The sequence below is a fragment of the Oryctolagus cuniculus genome, chromosome 1, assembly GCF_964237555.1.
Source record: "Oryctolagus cuniculus chromosome 1, mOryCun1.1, whole genome shotgun sequence".
NCBI lineage: Eukaryota > Metazoa > Chordata > Mammalia > Lagomorpha > Leporidae > Oryctolagus > Oryctolagus cuniculus.
The window spans coordinates 210,597,052-210,619,103 of record NC_091432.1 but is presented as its reverse complement, the minus strand read 5'-3'; the positions used below and the strand labels follow the sequence as shown (position 1 = coordinate 210,619,103).

The following is a 22,052-nucleotide window of genomic DNA, read 5'->3' as shown; positions in this document are numbered from 1 at the left end:
ACCCCAAAACATTCATGAAGCCTCCGTGATCTAAACAAAGCACATGGTGATCTCCAAAGGGGATGAGGAGTCTTAGCACCCAGACTTCTAAGAAAATCTGCACCATTTTCCAAAAAATGACCATTTGGTAGTGAAACTAATTTTCAAATGTCTGTGTAGCTTTTGAAAACATGTCTTGGGATTACAGTAACCAGAGCCATATCTAGAATACTGAAACTTAGGAAGTCCTAGGAAAGAAAAAGGTAAAACACCTTTTCTACTTCAAAAAAAAAAAAAAGAAAGAAAGAAAGAAAGAAAGAAAGAAAGAAAGAAAGAAAGAAAAAAAATTTCACATGGCATGTCATTATTACCCTAAAAGGTAAGGTCTCTTTTCAAAAATCCTTGTGTGTAAGTACTTTACACTACTGAGTTTGGTACAGTTTGAGAATATTTTTACTCTACCTCCCTCCACCTTAGTCTCTTGATTTTTTTTCCCCCATCATTTCCTCTGTAACTCAGAAGAACAAAAAAGGGGTACTCTTCAGTTACACACACTTCATCAAGCTATTATAATATATTATAGCTCTCAAATCAACCAATATATTACAATTAATTCTCCATTATGCTGATTTCCTTCCAGAACACCAAGGATATACTCCTGGCAGAAGCAATTGGGAGAGATAAACCATCAGGAACATAAGCTATTAGCATACTAAGTAATAACCAAGGCCAGGTCCCACCAGCTGAGAGCCAGGGCTCTGAAGGCAGTCCCCACTCTTGTGAATTCTGATTCCACTACTTTGTAGGAAATTGGGTAAATTGCTTCCCTAAACCTAGGTTTTTTTCTACCACATGAACAGTCTCCAGTTCATACTAAATATTAAACAAAGGTTTCTGAGTATTAATATTAACTATGAACCCATTCAAGAGGGGAAATAATATTTCTCTGAAGGTCTACGGGATATTCCACTTTGTAGAGGAGTTAGCAGAATTTTTGGATGAAGCAATCATATTTATTCTTTATTGTTCTTCTTCAGTATCAAGACAGATGATATTCCATTGACAGAAGATAGGGGAGAAGATGCTGCAGTTGAACTCTGACATTCAAATGGAAAAATGGTCTCTTCCACACAGATCCTCTTCCCAGTAATTATTATTAAATACTAATTAACTGTCTTCAGAGAAGACTATTTAAGATCAAAAACACTGACAAGACAAGACTCTGGGCGATAAGTATCTGTTACACTGAAATCTTTACATGATCTCTAGCTGTCATTTATCATTGGCCATCTTTAGTCTATAACCCAGAGTTCAAATTTTACCCCTAAATGAAAGAGCCCTAGATCAGATTCATGACAATCTGGATTGAATGATTGGTACTCAACTGCTGACTAATTGGTCATAACACAGAGGGATGATGTAATTAGGATTAGCACAGTTAAACATTCTGGACCACAACAGCCTTATTTTGGATTTTAAAATGCAGAGAATGGATTGACAGATCAGCCTGTGATGGTTGGCACAAGAAAATGACTCAATCACAAATTAGACCCCAGGTAGGACAACTCGTTGTCTATTCCTTTCCCCCTCTGAAATGAGCATGTCTTTTTCTTCATTTCTTCTAATATCCAGCATGTGTGTGGAAAAACTGTATGGACAGCTTTAGAGAGAATGATCCCATTTTTCTACCCAGTAATAATGTAGCTATTTTCTTTTGTGCTCTATTCTCTACTTTGTTCATTCTCCAGGAAAATCCTAGGCCTACTAACCAGCACCCTTAACTTTCCACCTGTACTGTATCAGAAAAACTGTATTTGTGACCCAGAAGTTATTTTCCAAGCCCACTTCTATTTTTTTTTCCAACAGAAACTGACCAAAGAATGTAGGTCTAAGCCCTGATCTTTGTATTTCACATGCAATAGGTACCAGATTACAAGGTCTTTTTCTATTTGCTTTATTGTTTTCTTGAAAGCTCCTTCCTGTAGGCTCTTCCCAGTGGACAGATCTCTTTTATTTTGACTTGTCAGTTACTCCTTGGCCTCTCTTCTTTTCCTTCTTCTGTCCAAGCAGTCTTTCCTTCCCAACAAATTTCCACCATATAATTACAGCAATGCTTTAGCCTACTTTTCTGTTAGCTTAACAACCCTGTCTATTTTCTACTTGTGCTGATGCTACTGTTTGCTTTTCTGATGGGCTAATCCATATATCCTTTCAAGGCCTAACTTCCCCTACCATGATAGCAGCTGGAGCTCTAATTCACAGGTGCCTTCCAAAGCTTTTCATTAGCAATAGAAATGAGGTGGTTTAGAAACCCATTTCTTAATCTGCAGGTGAGGATTGGAACCTTTGTGCGGCAAACATCTTTCAAGTATCCCACATTGTGCCACTGCACAATTATTTTCTGAGTAATAAGTGCAATGTTATAGGTGCATTTGCAGTGTGAGCAGGGAGAATGTCCCCTCAGAGGAAATCAGCTCCTATCCCCCTGCTTCTGGCATTTCTCAGCGAGAGAGAGAGAGAGAGAGAGAGAGAGAGAGAGAGAGAGGCCCTCAGCTGACAAGAACAAAACTGAAGAATAATGGCTTTACCTTCTTAAATCTTTACAGAGAAAAGAAGAATTCCAAAATTTGAAGGCCTTAGCTGGTGTTCTGGTTCAACTGGCCAGACAAGGGCTTAGGGAGCCCGTTTGGTCTTCCCAGCTGGGCTCTGTGGCGGATAAGCCTCTCCACAAATCCTGGGCTTAATTACTTCTGACACAGTTGTCCTGCCTGGGCCTCCAGCTCCGTTAGTGCTCAGCCCAATCCGAATCCAAAGGTAAGTCTTTTCTTACTCACCGTGGGCAAATGCTTCATTTCCTACTAAGTGATCCTCAAACATTTTAATCAGGACCCATGGATGCTTGGTAGAATTTTCCCCAACTTTCCTTTGTTAAAAGTCTTTGTTAAAAGTCTACATAATTTCTGAATTATGCAATCCCCATCTTCAAGTATTTATTTTCTGAACAAATAAGTATCCATCAACCATCCTTCACCCCGAGGAGCAGGTTCTACCCTTCGAATGAAGTCAGAGGGAAGATGTGGACAGGCACAGCACAAGTATTTTATAATATCCAGAAGCAACATTCAGTGAACTAAATAAGCAAACAAACACATGAAAGCAAGGAAATCAATACCAAAATACCCATGACCTGGCACAAAAAGAAACCTTCCCTCCAAGAATAACTCAAGAAGAAACGTCTCCAGCTAGGAATTAGGCAAGAATGCTTTGAAGACACCAAGTAATCTGCTCACCAAAAGACAGTGCATTTGTAGGTGACAATACTAGTACCCCTCTCACATCACACCATTCTAAGCCCCGAAAACAAAACAACTTTGTATTGGAGCCACACAAGTGAAGACTTCAAAACTCTTACATGTATTTCAATGGTTGAGGACAGGAGGTCTTGGAAAGAAGATAAATTGTTGGGCAGCTTTTCCAAGCAGAAAAATGCAAATTCAAATCGTTTCCAATGGACTTCCCATTTATCAGTCCGTGCAGTTCTCCAGAAGCAAAGTTCAACAGGACAAAAAATTCAAAAGAGTTTCCTATGAAACTGCAAATACAATCTAAACTCACAAAAGTCAATTTTCCCACATTGGAAACTTCTTCTCCTGGGTCTTATAAATCCAGGAGACAGTTCAATTTTGGATTATCTTCTCTCCAGTGCCCCCCCTCAACCCCTTGCTTTTTTTTTTTTTTTTTTTCTTCCTTCAGTACTGGCATGCAAACCATGCTGTTTTAACTTCTTTCCTGTTCTCCCAGTTCTTCTGGAACATTTTATTTTCGACAGTCAACTCATTTGGAGGAGTGCCACACTGAGGTTCGACTGTTTACAGCGTTAACTGTCTTTCTGCCAGAAGTCCACATCCAACACTACCTTCTCCAGACTGTCTCCTGGATGAAGAATTTATGCATTCATGCATTCATTTGGAAGGAGCTGAGAAAATGTGGAAACTTCCAAACATCACTCTCTTCTTTGCAAAATTATTTTTGCTTCTCCAAGAGGACACAGGAATGGAAATCTATTTCACCTTTCCTATAGTATGCTGTCCCCTGCCCCATTGCTCATGGTTAAATTGCTCTGTTGTTAAAAGTCATTGTACGTGTGTGTGTGTGTGTGTGTGTGTATATATATATATATATATATATAATTAGCCATTGGTCTGTAAGGGAGAAATGAGCTCCAAGAAGATACATGAAGGGCATGGTTTTGAATGAGTATGGAACACTGGAAAATCACCAGTAATTGTTTCAGACTGGATTTCACCCTCTCAGCCATTCATCAGTATTACAAAATGGCATCTCTGAAAGAAGCCAATTTAAATCTGTACTGCATTGCAAAATAGATCCTCTGAGTCCAATTGTGGGCACTTTTGTGAGTTGCAATAGTCCCAGACAAACTTCTAAAGAAGGGCATTTGAAAAGGACTCCCAAGCCCTGGACGATGGAATGAGAAGAGAGCAAGAAAAATGAAAAGCACAGCTCCAAACCCAGTAACTAGAGCTTGACTGAAAGTCACAGGAACCAACTCAGGCTACGGATCCATGAATGAAACCATGCTCTGCCCTGGGCTCCCAACATGTTCAACAGAACCAACAAAAACTCATACTCCTGTCCCATGAGTGTGTGATTCCAGAGTGCTTCAGAGCCCGGGGCCCTGGAGAGGAGAGCGGCTGTTTCACAACCAGTGACAATCATACGCAGTTGGGGTAGTGGAAAGGGCACTGTGCTGGACTCAGCCAACCTGAGTTCTAGGCCTGGCTTTGTTACAACTGAACTTTCTGACCTTGTGCAAGTCTCTTCACGTCCTTGTGCCAGTTTCCTCTTCAGTAAAATGCGGGTGGAAGGAGGATATGTGAAGTCTACTATCTCTGGAAGGCATTTAAAACAAAGCTAGCTTCTAAATTGGAAGTTCTGCCTGATAAATAGTAACTATCTAATACTCCTCATTTATAGTGTCCAGATATATACAATATCATTTTCAAATGATTTTTATCCTAATTTCTACTTAGAAAATACTATTTTGGACTGTCACCCCAAAATCTAAGCTTATGTTCCTTGTTGACTAGAATTTTTTCATATTATACTAAATGTCTCTTTTCCTTTCTTTCTTATTTTTTTAAGCAACCTTCCCCAAACTAAGACTTGTGCTATTAAAAGAGCTTAGAACTTCCCATTTCCTTACTGGGGCTAAAATTAAACTGTCCATTCCTTAGGGCCCAACATAACATCTGCCAGATGTCTTGGCATATCACACAAGGAGAGGAATTTTCCCCTAGCATTATCCACTCTCCCCTCTGTTTTCTCATAATCAATTAATAGGTCACCAACACCCAGCTAATGCTTCTCTCAAAGCCATCAACTTCACAAGTATGTGAAACTCACAAGGTACTTGCTTTCACAAACACACACACACACACAAGTTGATTTTTGTCTTCTAGTTCAGCAGATTTTAGAGACAGACCCTGCAAATATTTTCCCCCAACTTCTTTTAAACGTCTTTAGTTTCCATATACCAACCATCATACACTTGTGTGTTCCCTAGTTTATACCTGTGGCATTATCAAATAACATCTCTTCCCTGCAATCATCAACTTAGAACATTCAAAACAAACAAAGGCTTTGTTGGGTCTCTGTTCCATGAAGCAGTGAACTGAAAGTGTGAAAAGCACATATACCACAAGATAAGTAAGGCTACTTTAACCAAGAAATTTCAACATTAAAGAATAATTCAAGACAGATTAGACCCTATTAAACTCCACCCCAGAGAAAACAAGGTTCTTTCCCAAGGCAACTTGACCATTCCTGTCTTTCCTCCTACTGTCATTCTGAAGACTCCTTAGGAAGAATAGAGTCTTCTTTTTCTCTAAAAGACATCTCCAGCTGAAGGGGAAGGGATGGGGGTGACACCATTGAATTAAGTTGACATAAGTCCTATAGGAGAAATAATACAGAATATGAAGATGCAACAAGAATTTTATTTTTATGGTAGTGTACATCATAGCTCACAAATATTTCTCCAGAATTTCTCTTTGTGATACACTAGAGCTGCGGCAAAAAATTTGTATATTAAACCCCATGAACTGGATGTCTCAAAACCAGAAAGGAATGCTGAGCTTCTCTATTAAATGAGAATGCTCAATTTGACACACTCTAGATCTCTCTTGGTGTTTATCCAAAATCTTCAACTCAACTCAAATGTGTAGACCATTTTGGATGTGTAGACCTCTTTGGATGTTACGACGATTCCCATGTTGATGGAGGATGTGTCTCTTAGGGAACCAGTCAGAACATACTCTCAAACTCCAAATGCCACTTACATCCCTAAATTCTTTCTCTTCCAGAAAAGCTTAACTCTAAGACTGTCTACTAAGAAACCAAAACATTTGCTTGCAAAGTGCAAACTGTGGTGAGTCAAACTGCTGGACTGGCAACCAGTTTTTCAAATCCCCTCCCACTCCATGCTACTAAATAAATCAATTAATCAGCTGTCCAGCCATCAACAACAATCAAAAAAAGATATCAGGAAAGTTTGCTTCAGGATCAACATAGAATGTATTTGTTTACATAAACATGTATGGTTAATTAGACACAAAATTATCTGGTAATTACTTTCTCAAATAACTCTCTTTATCTATTGCATTTGAGCTTCCAAGTTTGAACATGTAGCATCCATACCTGCATTAGCAATTTTAAATATAACATTGAGGACATTCCACTTAAGCAGCAAAGTAATGTTATCAAAGGATAGCATTCAAAAATGAATAATGAAAGGTATGAGTGATTCCAAGTAAGATTTTTTTTAAAGTGCTCTTGGAAGGACCTAGGTTTTAACAAAAGAGCAGGGATCTGAACAGAAGAATTTTTAAATGAGAATACTCATCAACTGAAAACCACACATCTTCATCTGTACAAACAGGGTTTTACTTCATTGGCCATGGACAATTATCAGCTAAAGAACCATGCATTTCCCCTCTCCTTTCACACCCCTCAGAAGAACAATAACCCTCAATTAATGACACAACAGTTTGGTTTGAAAAATGTGATGTTGTCATATGCAGCATTGTGCATTTGCTGAGTGACACTGCTACCAGCTACTCAACAGAATATAATTACATCTGGAATCCAAAACCACTTCAATATGCATAAGAATATTGTAGACATAAGGAACTTTACACACACACACACACACAATCTGACACATAATGAGAAAGCAAAGCAGGAAAAAAAGCTGATATGAGTCGCTCACCAATGTGTCCCTTATTTCTGTTGAAGCTGGTACCTTCCTATGTTTCTCTTTAGTGGAAAGTCAGGTCCAATTAGCCTCCTGAGAATACATTAATTCGCTTTGAATCTCCTCCAAGTTTTCATTCCACTATGGAACCCTCCTCACCTATCTTCAAGAGTCCATCTGAAATTCATCCAAGATCTTCCCTCATCCTCAAGATGGCTACCTTCCCTAATGGAAAAGCAACATCTTCATGGTTGGCTTTTAGAAATTCCTGAAGCCTTTCAAGATTCAGTTCTTTACTTGGTTCAGTTACATAATTCCCTAGAACAAATCTGTCATGAGCTTCAATCTATCACTGTGTGTGGATTGGGGTAGGACTGGGTCCTTTTTGCAAACCATGCTCACAAAATGTCTTCCTACAAGATTAATAGATTCCTTCCAATTAAAAGGTGAAGACACCTGGACAGAGGTTTCGTCAAGTGACATAAGATTTTCAAAGTGTGTTTCCATAGTGACATTGTTAAGAAGGCACACTGATATTCCTGAAGACTTACAGTACTTGAGAACACAGGGGGATGGGGGGGGGGGGAGTGGAACAGCAGTAGGAAAGGGAAACAAAGGAACTCCAAGAAGGCCTAGCATACAGATGGATCAGCCTGAAGAGAAACACAGAACCTGGAGAAGCTGGTGCGTCACTCAGCCAGTGTGAGAGTTCCCTCTGAGATCTTGCAGGATTGGGGGGGGGGGAGTTGTTGTTTGGGTTTTTGCAGAAATCAACCCAAACCAGGTCAGAAAGTCTTGCAAAGCATGCCCACATGATGATAATCAAGCCCCAGAACTCAGGGGGAAAAAAAAAAAGAAGAAATCTCAGCTCAGGGCCACCACCATCTTCTTAAGGAAGAAATCACATTTCTTGGTGAGTTTCAGGAGACCTGGCGCAGCTTAAAGTTGTGTGGAAACCTCAGGAGAAGCATTCCAGGTTTTTGCATTGCCTTTCCTGAAGGAAGTCAAAACCCTTCAGGTCCACTCAAAAGGAGAAAAAAATTCCAAAAGTTTACTTTAAAAGGGAAACCACGGCCTCAACTTGTGAAAGCGCTCCTTGGGTGGAGAGAAGCCTGAGGAACCCTCACCAGCCCTTGCATAATGAACAGACAGTGAGGGTCCACCTCAAGGCTTCCCCCTGGAAAGCAAGGAGGCAGAGGCAGGCAAGCCTCCTCCTCCAGCCATCACCAACAGAGCTTCAAAATGGAGACATCATAATTTTATAAACACTTCTCATCTCAGCTTTGTCTCCTGGAAACCCGCTCTCCTCCATTTTCTGGTGGAGTTACCACATGACACGGCTTACCTGACTCAGTTCTCAGCTCTCAACCCAACTAGTCACTTCCTCCAAACCCCTGCAAGCAACCTCCAGAAACAAAACCAAAGCAAACCAAACAGCCAACACACACATGCAGACACAGCCCCCGGGAGCCCTGGGAGAAAGCCCCAACTGGTTGGTCTTTCCCCATCCCAGACGCGTGCTTAAAAAAAAAAAATGAAACTTTTTTTCTTTTCTCTTCCTTCCTTTTTTCTAGGGGTGGAGGGGGGAGAGGGTTGAGGAGGAATATAAAAGGAACTCCGGGCAGGCTGTGGGTCAGGAGCCACAATGAAAAGAAAATGAGGGTTCCTTCAGGAATGGTGAGCAGCCTGGAGAATGAACGTGAGAAGGAGCTTTGTGTTTGTGGAGTCTGGACTGGAACCAAAGCAGACAGCTTGCAAATGGAGGACAGAGAGATAAAGAAAGGGAAAGGAGAGGGGCTGCTCCAATGGGGGGCGGCTGCGGCTTCCCCTCGCGCCTGGAAGCCGGGCAGACCCCTGGGAACCGCACCAGGAGTGAGCCGCCCCCCCCTCAAGGCCCCTGCCTCCCTTTCTCCCCTCCTCAGAGCACAGCCCAGCGTGTGTAATGGCTTCTCCTCTCCAGAAACCGTTGTCCTCCTCCACCAGACGCTTCTGTAGCCCCAGCCTGGAGACAGCTCCTCAGCTGCTCCTGAACCTGCGCCCCTCTGCCCGGCCCGCGCCCCCGGCTCCTCGCCTCGCTCCTCACCGCCTGCACCGGCGGCAGCGGCGGCGGCGGCGGCGGCGGCCACCCCCCGCCACATCCCGACCCCGCATCCCAACTTCGGAGAGAGAGAGAGAGAGAGAGAGAGAGAGAGAGACAGAGAGAGAGGAGGCAAATACCTGAGGAAGAGGGGGGTGCCAATCCGCTGGGCTTTGCCATCGGGCGGGGGACAGGCAGACAGAGAGGGGGGGAAAGGAAGGAGAGGGACAGAGAAAGAAAGAGGTCAACCCGCTCAGGTCGGGGCCGCCCGCTCGGAGCGCTCGCTCCCCTGACCCTCGCTCGCTCCCGCCGGCGCCCGGCTCAGGTCTCCTGCCTCCCGCCCTCCGCCTCCGCTCTGCCCCTACTCCTGTCCCCACACTCGGAGCATCCGTCCGGAGCCTCCAGCTCTCTTCTCACTCATCTTTCATTTTCTCCTCTCTTCATAGAACTACACGAAATTAATTAAGCCCCAGCGCTGCGCTCCCGCCCCCCCCCGCCCCCCCGCCGAAGGAGCAGCCAGCAGGAAAAGCACAGCCACCTCCACTGCCACTACCAGCACCACCACCTTCTCCTCCTCCTCTTCCTCCTCCTCCTCTTCCTCCCTCGCTTCTCCTCCTCCTCTTCCTCCTCCCCCTCCTGCTCTCCCTCCTCCCCCACTCCTCCTCCTCCTCCTCCTCCTCCTCTCCGGCTTCTTCTCTCCCAACAGCCAGTCCATGCAGGGGACTTCCTCTCCGCCCCGCGCCTCCAACCCTCCTCGGCCGAATGAATGAGCGCGCCGGTGCCTCCACCACCCGGCGCTCTCCTCCCCGGGGCACCCGGACCACCCCGAGGTGCTGCTTAATTGCAGTAACTTACAGAAGAAGCGTCCCGGCGCCGGAAGGTGCTTCGCGTTCTCCAGCCCCACCGCCTCCTTATCCTCTTTCTCTTTCTCCTCTTCCTGCTCGGGTTATTGTTGTGGAAGTTGTTTGGGAGTCTCATGTGCTTCTGCCGGGTCTCAGCAATGGAGGATCGCCATCTTCCCTGCCTTCCTCGGCTCCTCAGACTCGCTGCAGCTGCAGATGACCTGAGATATCCGTCCCTCTCCCTCTCCCTCTCGCCCTCCCTCCCTCTCCCTCTCACTCTCTCTCTCTCTCCCCTCGCTCTCCTCTTCTCTCCTCTCCTCCCTCTCCCTCGCGCGCTCGCTCGCTCGCTCGCTCTCCCTCCCTCTGTGTCTCTCTCTGAATAATGAGCAACCACAGGGAGAGAGAAAGCAAGACAGAAAGAGAGAAGGAAGACAATCTTCTCCTGCCACACAAAACGCCGGAGCACCAGGGGGTGCGCGAAGCCTTGCTAATAACAACAACGTGCGGCAGAGGAAGAGGGGGGAAAAGGGGAAAGAAAGAAATGAGGATAGGGCTGAGGGAGAAAAAAGGAGAGCGAGCGAAGAATTCTCCAAGAGCTGCAGAAGAGCGAGGAGAAGCTGGAAGAGATGCTGAGGCTGCGGCTGCTGTCCCCCCTCCCCCCCGCCGAACCCCAGAAGGAGGCAAGGTGGTTGCAAAGTTAAGGCTGGGACATTGTCTTTGTCACTCAGAGCAACACAGAGCCAGGCCAGTGAGATGCAAGAGGAGGAGGTGGCGGCGGCGGCGGTGGAGGAGGAGGAGGAGGAGGAGGAGGTGGTGGTGGTGGTGGAGGAGGTGGAGGAGGAGGAGGAGGAAGAGGAGGAGAAGGAGGCAGAGGAGGAGGAGGAGAAGGGGAAGAGAGAGATGAGATGAATAAAAACCTGCGGAGAAGGCGGTGCGAGGAGCGCGGCCGCCCGGCCGAGGCGTGCGCGCTCGCGTCCCGGAGGCGCCCCGCAGCCCCGGCCCGCCGAGGAAGCCCCCAGTGAGGAGCCTGCCCCGCGGCGCATAGCGCTCGCCCCGTCAGCCCTGCCCCGGGCGCCAAGCCCCGGCCCCCGAGGGTCCCTCACAGGCATCCATCTAAGAGGCCAACCTCTGCCAAGAACATACATGGGGAAGTGGAGGTTTCAAGTCTAAGCCCAGATCAACCACGTGGGGCGGCTTAATTCCTTCTCAGCTTGCGGTGTGAGGATCTCCAGTGAAGCTCAAATTGTCCATGACTGGCACGTATTTTGAAGTCTTCTCCCCCGAAATAAAGGTTCATTGTGCGTTTTATTTCTTTTCTGATATGAAGCGGGGGGGGGTGGGGGGGCACGATCATTCCGAGGCTCGGAACCACCACTTTCTTTTCCTAACTTGTGAAATGTTTTGACGGCGCACCAAAAAGGAAAAAAAAAAAAGGCTACTTAAATAACTTTACACCCTCCAGCCCCGCGTCGTTTGCACTTTCTGGCTGAACATCTAAAAGGCTCGCGTAGTCACAATCAGCGCTCTTAATGATAAGGTGTCAGGGTGCTGAAGACAAGAGAGCCCAGACGAAGCTTTCACACCTGGAATTTTTATTTAGTGTAATTTTCCTCAAATCGTTCGGAACTATTTGTGTGTGTGTGTGTGTGTGTGTGTGTGTGGCAAAGGCGTGTCCACCCACCCACCTCCACCTGGTCACACATCTCCTAAGGCTTTAATTTGACAGGGCGGGGAGAGTGGGGGAGAGGGGGGGAACGACAGTATGAAAAGAAAAAAAAAAATCAAGGCAGCAAGTCAGGAGCGATTGAAGTTCAAGGGCATGGGCTGGTTGCACCATTTCTATTTCCCAGATCCTCGAGTTGGACATCCACCGCCTCGGGAGAGAGAAACGCGCAGCGCGCGGGGCAGAGACCTTAATTAAAGTTTCTTTTGTCCGCGTCTGAATTGGGGGATGTTGCTGGATTCCTTTGCATTGAGGAGCGCGCATCCGGTGAAGGCGCCGGTGTTGAGGGTCCTGGGCAAGATCGTCGGCTTTCCTACGCGCCCCTCCCCTCCCCCCAAACAACAATCCGGCCAGATAAACCCATAAATCCGTACAATGAAGGGGCTGGAGGAGACGCGCGCGGAGTTGGTTCCCAGCGGAGAGCGGGGCCGGCTTCCTAAGCAGATCTAAAAGCTCGTTTCCCAAGATTTCCCTGATTGTATATTCCAGGGCAGAAATCTCTCACCCCCCGGAGGCACGATCTCACCCGCTTCCCAGTCAACACTTCCTGCCCTTCTCTCCTCCCACTCACATTGAAAAAGCTCCCGAGCCCTAAAAGGGTGTTGATGGCGGGGGTGATAAATAAATAAATAAATGACACTCTACGCGTGCGGTGGAGAAGAAAGGAGGGGGCGCGGGAGGGACGGGGCAAAGTCGGCGAGGAGAGCCCCGGCGGAGCGAGGAGGACGCAGGCGAGAGGGGAAAGGCGAGCCAAAGAAAGCCGAGAGCACGGAGAAAGAGGAGCCAGGAGGACGCCGAGGCTGCTCCCGGCTCGGCGGACCTGGCTTTGTGCGCAAGTGGGAGGACTCCCCCTGCCAGGTGCCCCGAGGGAGCCGGGGAAGTCCTTCTGCCCCGAGCTCCTCCCCACCGGACCCCGGGGGCGTCCGAGCGCGCCCGCCGCGCCCCGTCAATTCCTCGTGGCCACCGGAGGAAGCGCGCCAGGGCTCCGCCGTCCCTGCAGGGTCCCGGCTGCTAATTTACCTCTTTTGTCTTTAATAAAAAGCTGACTTTTTTTTTTTCTGTCAAACCCTGCACCGGGAACATCACAATCGTTCTTTCAGGTTGAAAGCTCCCTGGACCGCGGCGATAAAATCCTCATCGACGTGAAGGTACCTCCGGGGTTGGCTCGGGTCGGGGAAGTGCTAAGATGGGGGCCACCCCTTCCCCCGGGTGCGCGTAGGGAAGCGGGCGGCGGGCAGCGGGGACGAGCGACCAGGTCACAGGAAACCTGGGGTTTCCCAGGCTCCTGGGGCGCCCAAGGGCTTCCCGCAGTCGGGGAACGAGCCCCGGGGAGGAGCCTTCCGCGGTCACGGGAGCGCGCCCCAGCACGCCCCAGACCTCGTAAACCCACTTGGCAAAGACCCGGGAGGCGGCTGGCCGGCCGACTGCGGTGAACTCGAGAAATTAACCTGCGCTACCACGACCCGGGCTTGCCGCCCTTGCAGACTCACCTCGAGCGACCGAGATAGAGCTCCCGAACCGGCCGCGGGGGGACCTGGCTCCACCCTCCCGTCCCAGGAGGAGAGGACAAAAAGGGGAGATGGACTTGGAGATGGCCCCGCCCTTCAAACGCTCCAATCCTTGGAAACCAAACCTCCTCTCCAAGGCTCCACGTCTGGAAGGGACAAAGACAACGAGGAGATCCAGAGACTGATGGAGAGCTGGTGGCTTTCGGGCTTCGGGTGTGGGTGCCTTGGGAGGAAAGGTACACTGGCTAAGTTTTCATCCCCAAATTAGGGCACTGCAAGATGGTCTTTTAGAAGACATCCCCGGTCTTCTGGGCTTAGCAGCGAATTCACTTCCCAAAGCTGTGAAGCAAACTATTGCAGAACTCTTGCATAACCCTGCATTTGGAATGTGAGAAGGCTGAAATTTCAGTTAATGCTGCCAAACACACACACACACACACACACACACACTATATATATATATATATATATATATATATATATATACATATACACTTATATACATATATATTTCTTTTTAAAATTCACAAGTGCAGTAACTATCCAGCAAAAATAATTGAAAGAAATTAACTGTAAGAGGAGTGGGTTTTTTACTTGGGACTGTTGTGTGTTTTTATTTGGGGCAGTTTTTCAAACGATGGGGACACTGAAATTACTAAATAGAAGCTGGGTCACTGGAGAAAGCTCTGTGGCTAAAGGATGTAGTGAAAACCTTAATAAACTTGGCACTTAAGTAACTGCAATTATCCCTTCCCATTAGCGGACCATTTAGACAAACAGGAGAAAGTTCACACCTCCTGCTACTTCATTCCCTAAGAATATTCACAAAGATAATGCAAGCCTCCTAGGTGGGTTATCTTCTACTTTAGGGTCAACGTTTACATTTTATAGTTCAAGTGGAAAAGCTTGCGTGTTGTACATAGCCAAGGATAGGTGAGAACTCTGGTGGGGGCATGGTGACTCCTTGAAAGAAACCTTTAGTTACTGTACCCTCTGTCAGTATCACCCAGTATCATGTGGGATTTCAATACTATTAATGTTTCAGGAAATATGAATATGCTGGAATCTGGACTTTCTTCTCTGTTATCCTGGTGGCTGGCACACAGACTTCTCATAAAGAGAAATTATAGCTCATCAGAAGAGTGACTTGATGAGTATTAATAGAATAATAAATCTTGCGACTTTAGTTCAAGAAACAGTGGCATCCTATCATCAGAGTGACCCATGCAAATATGATCCACTTACTTGCCCAACTCTTGCAGGACACAGATAGTCCATAAATCATTTTGGTTATTAAAACGTTAAAGATGGAAGGCAACCCAGGTCTCTCAAAGAAAAATATTTATGGGAAAGATGGGGATTTCTACTACACCTGCAGGAGGGACTAAGAGATGGTTAGGAGGCTGCATTAAAAAGGCGAAAGTTCAACAGAAGGAAGCATGTATGGAGATTCTCATGTCACTATCACAGTACTTGTGTTCTATAAAGTAAAAAAGCAAAAAAACTTGCTGGCTTCCTGACTGCAATAACCCCTCTCAAAGAAATTCCAGTTGATTGTCCGTCTTGTAAATTCTAGCTGGAAAACTGTTCAAGCTGATGATGTTAGCAAAACAAAGATCTATCTAGCATGACTTTTTCAGAAGTCTTAACTCCATCCTTAAACATTTACCATATTGTTACACACCCCTGAACGTGGTGGCATTTCCCTGCCTATCTAAAAAGTCTCTTTTCTGTGCACTTCAATACGTCTTTTTTGCTATCTGAGTTTGTGATTTTTAATGGATTATTTACCTTGAATTCTTGAGATCTTTGCCCTTACTAGAAATTGCTCAGTCTTCGAAAGTTTTTCTGAAAACTTCAAATTGGATGACTGTAGACTCTGCAAATATCAAGAAGGTGAAGTCAGTAGTACACCTTCTTTCTGACCTCATACAGAAAACTCAGCGTATTTTCATAAAACTGTATACAAACAAACAAAACTGATTGTCTACTGTCCACGCTTAGGAAGAAGGAACTTAGAGAAAACAAAGGTGAACCATTCATGATTCTGAACAGCTCTCAAAGGAAGAGAAATCCCAATAACTTATTAAACTTGCTCTATGAATCTTTGTATAGATGCTTTTGGATACAAAAGAATATGTTTCAACAGTGGTGTTCTAAAATTCAAAAGGAATTCTTTCTCCCACAGGTAGATGTTAAATTTACAGTTCTATCAAACTAGTTACTATAATATGAGACATGTGTAGTATCAATCAACCGCTGAATCTACACCATCTACAATATATCATACCCAAACTGGATACCAGTGGTGCAAAATGAGTAAGAGAAGATGAGTGGCAATTATTTTGTTGCATAATCTACTTCATGAACTATGGCTTACAAATCACCTCACTTGGCCATAGAACTTTAGATTTTTTTACTTACTCAAAAGCAAAACAAATTTGGCCAATGAGGAGAATCTAATTTGAACATTTCTATTCAAAACAGAGCTATTGAGAAGCAATATTTTTTTAAAATAAAATTTTTGAGTTCATGTTAAGTCTAATGTCTGGCCTTAACTCACAATTTAACATGGAATTCTTACTCAACGAGTAAGAAGGAAAAAGGAGCAACCCTAGATTAACTAGTAACCAAAGTCGCAAAAAACAAATAACTACAACAACAACAAACACTCAACTGAAAGATTGCCCATTTGTTGAAGCATCCCTTTCAGCAGAAAGGTCAATCTTTTCAGATTCTTACTCCTTGTATTAAACTAAGCCCGGACAAGGAAAGTGACAAAGAGCTGATGAGAGTCATTGGTTATAATTGTGTTCATGGCAGTTCCTCCAAAGTTAATCTTCTCATATCGCCTTCAACATATTTTTACACACTTCTGTACCACTTATACTGTTATTTACTCAGTATATACATTTTTAAATCCACTTTGAAAGTTCTTAGCTTCATCACAAGCAATAATGCCAATGATGGCCAGCAGTGGGTAAGATGCCACCTGGGATCCCCACATCCCATCCCATATCTGGGTGCCTGGGATGAAGTCCAGCTCTGCTCTTGATTCCAGCTTTCTGCTAATGTGCACCCAGGAGGACAGCAATGATCATCCAAGTGGTTGAGACCCTGCCACATCTGTGGAAGACCCAGGTTGACTTCTTAGCTCCTGGTTTCCACCTGCCCCAGCTCTTCCTATTGAGGGCTTTTGGGAAGTGAACCAGGGAGTGGTTCACTGTCTGTCTCTATGTGGATGTCTCTCTGTCTCTCTGACTTTCAAATAAATCAGAGAAGATTTTTCTAAAAATAATATCCATGAATTCACAGATCTGATAGGCTATTTATACATGCATTTTCAATGCATATTGTATAAATTAAAATTAAAAAAAGATTTTTGGACTGAAAAAAACAGTCGGATAATATGTGCCAAACTCTTAATAGCAAAGAGTGAAAGAGGTGGAAAGGAAAATGTTGTTAAGAATTGTGTGTGTACTCAAACATGAATAACTTTATAATTTTGAAAAAATTAAGAGAAAAAATTATGTGGCTTAATGGTGGCTAGTACATCTTCAAATTAAATCATCTCACTATATGTTATTAGTGGGAATTAAAAATTTGGACAAGCTTTTTTGGCTCAATTTAACCAATATATATTTAAAATCTGAAAATGTTCATACTTCCATATGATTAATGCCTCCTCTTAGACTCTACCCTAAGAAAACAGAAATGTAGGAAAGATTTATGCAAGAAGTGATAAAGTAAGTGACGATAACTCAAGTGATTAAGAGAAGAGAAATGGTTAGGTAAATATTAATGCATCCCCATTATGACATATTAGGCAGCTTAAAATTATTTGATGATTTTGTAATTAAACAGAAGAGTGGTCTAATGTTACATGAAGGCATAGATATAAAATATTATGATCATGATTTGACTTATGTTATCTGCCAAAAATACCACCTTGAAAGGAAATATACTTGCATGTATGTACAGAAGGTTGACTTCTTATCATAAAAAATATAGTTTTATGATGAATGAAGCTATATGTGCATAGGTACTTCAAAACATTTGAGGAAAAATTAAATAAAAATCAGTTTATTTTGGTGCAAACATTTTTGAAAACCATTCACACAAATGGTCTTTCAAGTTTACAAAAATAGAAACTATAGAAAAAAACCCATGTGTGGACTTCAAATTTTTTGCACCAAAACAAACATTTTTTTGTTTTTGTTTTTGACAGGCAGTGTTATACAGTGAGAGAGAGAGAGAGACAGAGAGAAAGGTCTTCCTTTTCCGTTGGTTTACCCCCTAAAATGGCTGCCACGGCCGGCACACTGCGGCCTGCGCGCCACGCCGATCCAAAGTCTGGAGCCAGGTTCTTCTCCTGGTCTCCCCTGCGGGTGCAGAGCCCAAGCACCTGGGCTATCCTCCACTGCCTTCCTGGGCCACAGCAGAGAGCTGGACTGGAAGAGGAGCAACCGGGACAGAATCCGGCATGCCCCAACCAGAACTATAACCCGGGGTGCTGGTGCCACAGGCAGAGGATTAACCCACTTTTCCACAAATTTTTTAAGTCACCTCCTACACATATATATGTGTCTTTTTGGGTGTTTGTGTGTTTTATATATGCTATGGAATCAAATGTTTTAAATGGAATTGTCAATTATCTTTGAAAATATTTGAATATTTTTAAAATATTTTAAAAACATAAGGCAAATGACAGGTTCAACTTATTTGTTTCAGAGAACATATTAATTCTACTAGTAAAATAATAGTATAATAGTCAGTTTTCACATAGATATCTTAATTTGCTTTTCACAGGAAAATAGGATGAAGGTTTGAAATGGCAGTTTAAATACACTTTATATAGAAAAGAAACTTTAGATAGAACCAAAAGATTCATGATTTTACCTAAAGTCTTCCAATGCTAATGGTGTAAAGAATAAAATCCAGGTCTCAGAATTCCTACTCTTAAATTTAAAAGTATTAAATATTAGCAAAAAAAAGTTGTTAATGGCCACTATGAAAATAATTCAACTTCACCAGTTATATCAGTGACAGAAAGTACTCCTTTATATATAAAATTTGGAGGAAGTATGTACCAAATAGCTCCATTGTTAAGAGCATAAAATTCTTAGTTGTTGAACGTATGGAAAAATAGGTTTTGTAATTCTCTATTGGGAGGCCTTTGAAAAGGTTCCATCTTTCTGGATATATTAAAAATCTTTAACCCAGGAACTTAACTTTTAATTGACTTAAAGAAATAATCATCAAAATTTAATGTGCAAAGGATTTTTATTGTGGCATCAATACCCAACAGCAAATGATTTGTTAAATTGTGTTCATCTACGTAGTAAAAAGTTGTATAGCTATCAAAGTGTATAGGAAATATGAAATGACATTGAACTATTTCATGAGTATTTGATAAGGAAAAAACAGATTTAAAAATAATTTATATATAGTATCATCCTATATTTGTAAGTATGCGTGGGCGTAGACACTGAAAAATGATTAGAAAAGTATAATTGGAGTGGGCATTTGGCACAGCAGTTAGGATGCCACTAGAGATATCTGCATCCCCTGTCAGAGAGTGAGGTTCAAGTTCTAGCTCTACCTTAGTTGCCTGCCGGTGTGGAGCCTGAGACTGAACAGATGGTGGCTCAAGTAGACGGATTCTTGGCGCTTCACAAGGGAGGCCTGGATTGAGTTCTCGGCTCCTGAATTTGGTTTGGCCCGGCTACTGCAGGCATTTGAGGAATAAACAGGTAGATGGGAGACCTGTGTCTGTCTATCTGTCTCTCTGCCTTTCATATAAAATAGAATCAGAGTATTAATAGTTTTTCCAGGTGATACAATTTTTTTTCTAAGTTTTGGGTATATAATACATATTTTTTTGCACTCTGACTTTCTACAGTTTTAAATAGTTCCCCAATGAATGCATTGCTTTTGCAACTAGAAAAATTTTAAAGCTTGCAAATAAATTTTGTGGGCACAAATTTCTCCTATATCACAAAGACTCACCAAATCAGATGTTTGTCTGATTTAGAAAAGTAAGATTTTTTTCTCACAATTAGTTTTTGTAAAAAAAATACACACTTTGAAATCCTTGCATGTATTCATCTGATGTCTCAAACATCCTTAACTCAGAGTTCAGTGCAGAAAGCTAGCACCAAATTGACTTGACTTTGTATCCCCAAACCACCCACTGGCAAGTGATCCTTTATGGATTTCACCAAAACAGAATCTACACACATCCTCTCCTCTGTCTACTGGGTTGCAGTTTTACTTCTCAGCAAGTCACTAAGTACAGTGTCTCACAAAAGTTCCTCATTGCTTGTTTTACATATATAATTGTCACCAGAGCTCACATACACACACATACATACACACGTTTCTGGAATGCAGAACAAGTTTATTTTCTAGCATCTCTCTTTCTTAGGTTCATCCTGAAAATTTGCGGCTTTCCGAAGAATAGGTTTAAAATGTATAAGAGCATTTGTTTGGAATAAAGACAAAACCAAAGCTAGCAATGAACAGCTACTGCTCACCAGTTCTCAGCTCCTGTTTTATTAGTGATAATCCTGGACCTGGTCTTAAAGCATATCTAAATAGCTGCATGCATCAATTTCCACATCTGTAAAAGACAAAAAAATTTAAATACTTACAGGATTGCTATGAGGATGAAATAAAATGTATGCATCATAGGAATCTGAAACTGTAAACTCATATCATCTATGTCCTTAAATCACAGCAAAAGGGGAAGAAAGGGCTCTAGAACTGGAATCAAGAGAGAGGTTCTAATCCAGAAAATCAAAACCGCAATGAGTAACCATGATTCAAAAAACAAACAAGTCATTAATATTTTTATTTTTTTAAAAGATTTTATTTATTTGAGAGAGAGAGTTACAGACAATGAGAGAGACAGAGAAAAAGGTCTTCCATCTGCTGGTTCACTCCACAAGTGGCTGCTGCAAAGGCCAGAGCTGGGCCAATCCAAAGCCAGGAACCAGGAGCTTCTTCCAGTTCTCCAACATGGTGCAGGGGCCCAAGGACTTGGGCCTTCTTCTACTGCTTTCCCAGGCCATAACAGAGAGCTGGATCAGAAGTGGAACAGCCAGGACTAGAACTGGCGCCCATGTGGGATGCTGGCATTTCAGGCCAGGGCTTTAACTCGCTGTGCCACAGTGCTGGCCCCCAACCCATTACTATTTAAACAAATAAAAAGTCCAATGATGATAATTTAAACATCACATCTGGGGCCAGCACTGTGGTACAGCGGGTTAAAGCCCTGGCCTGAAATGCCAGCATCTCATATGGGGGCCGGTTCTATTCTCGGCTGCTCCACTTCTGATCCAGCTCTCTGCTGTGGCCTGGGAAAGCAGTAGAAGATGGCCCAAGTCCTTGAGCCCCTGCACCCGCGTGGGAGACCTGGAAGAAGCTTCAGGCTCCTGGCTTCAGATCGGCGCTGCTCCGACCATTGTAGCCAATTGGGAAGTGAACCATCGGAGGGAAGACTTCTCTCTCTCTCTCTGCCTCTCCTCTCTCTGTGTAACTCTTTCAAATAAATAAATAAATCTTTTAAAAAAAATCACATCTAAGTTCTTTTACTATTCACTTGCTGCTTATGAATTCACTTTGTCATTTACTAAAACTCAGCTACTAGACAGGTGGCCACAGGGCAAATAGTTTTTTAAATGTGAAGAACAAATCTTAAGATCAAGGAAATTGTGCTTATTGCTATTTTGATTCCAAGAAATAATTCAATATGCTAAGAAAATCCAAACTATGCAAGAGTTGTTATACTAAATAAACTACAGCAAAGCAGGGTCATTTTATTTCACTCCATTTTTCACTTTTCTTTGATTTGAATTGTCTTTGACATCATTGTTCATCAGTCTGGGTTCTGGTCAGTTGTGTTCTAGAACACAGTTGGAAAACACCTAATCCAGATAAGAGATCTCCTAAAGGAAAGGCAGAAGACTACAGGCAAGTTTCTGCAGAAGGTAAGATGGAGATTTAATCAATTCTCCTTCATGGCTGTTTCCACTGCACCCACTGTTTCCCAACCTAGCAAGAGAGATTTCCTTGATTTGGTGTGGAATCAAAAGCTCAGTTTTCTTCATCTTTCCTCCCCTTATCTCTTCTCTCTCTCTTTCCTCCTTTTCCTCCCCCTCCTCTTTTGCCATGCCTTTTTTCTCTCAGGTTTCCCAGAAATGAGATTCTGTACTTTACATGATCAATAATAGTTAAGAACTTAGGGAGTAGATGTCTATCCTAGTGCTAAACACAGGACTGTGCCTGGTTTTGATGCCAGGTCCTGATTTCAGCTTCCCACCAATGCGTACCCTAGGAGGCAGCGACAGCGGCCCTTGTAATTGGCTTCCTGCCACTCCAGAGTGGGAAACCTAGAATAAATTTTCACTTCCTGACTCCAGCTAGACCCAGCCCTAGCCATGGCAGGCTTTTCAAGAATAAACCATCAAATGGGAGCTCATGCTCTCTTTGCCTAACAAATAAATAAAAAATAATTTTCAGTTACAAATAGATAATTGTAAGGTTTTGATGACTTTCAGTTCAATTACAAAATAAATAATTTTAGGGTTTTTAGTTTGATGAATTGAATTTCAGTTCATTTTACCTTCTTGACTCTCAGGGGTTAGTG

At 43.5% G+C, this 22,052-nt stretch overlaps 1 protein-coding gene and 1 long non-coding RNA gene across 11 annotated transcripts in view; one reads left to right on the top strand and one right to left on the bottom strand.

Moving 5' to 3' along the window:
- ZNF462 (zinc finger protein 462) overlaps positions 1–13,490 on the bottom strand; it is a 148,799-nt gene extending 135,309 nt beyond the window's left edge. For 7 of the 10 annotated variants that reach the window (XM_051855976.2, XM_051855984.2, XM_051855982.2 and 4 more), the window contains exon 1: positions 10,185–10,918. The gene's annotated coding sequence lies outside the window, so the exon portion shown is untranslated. Of the gene's footprint in view, positions 1–7,267; positions 7,376–9,469; positions 9,628–10,184; positions 10,919–13,384 lie in introns of those variants that run through there. The other 3 variants (XM_051855978.2, XM_070055244.1, XM_070055247.1) reach the window with 3 other exon arrangements.
- On the top strand, positions 12,642–14,536 carry LOC138844943 (uncharacterized). Its single transcript, XR_011381428.1, has 2 exons — positions 12,642–13,042; positions 13,379–14,536. It is a non-coding gene; the product is annotated as an uncharacterized lncRNA (long non-coding RNA).
- The last annotated feature ends 7,516 nt before the right edge of the window (positions 14,537–22,052 follow it).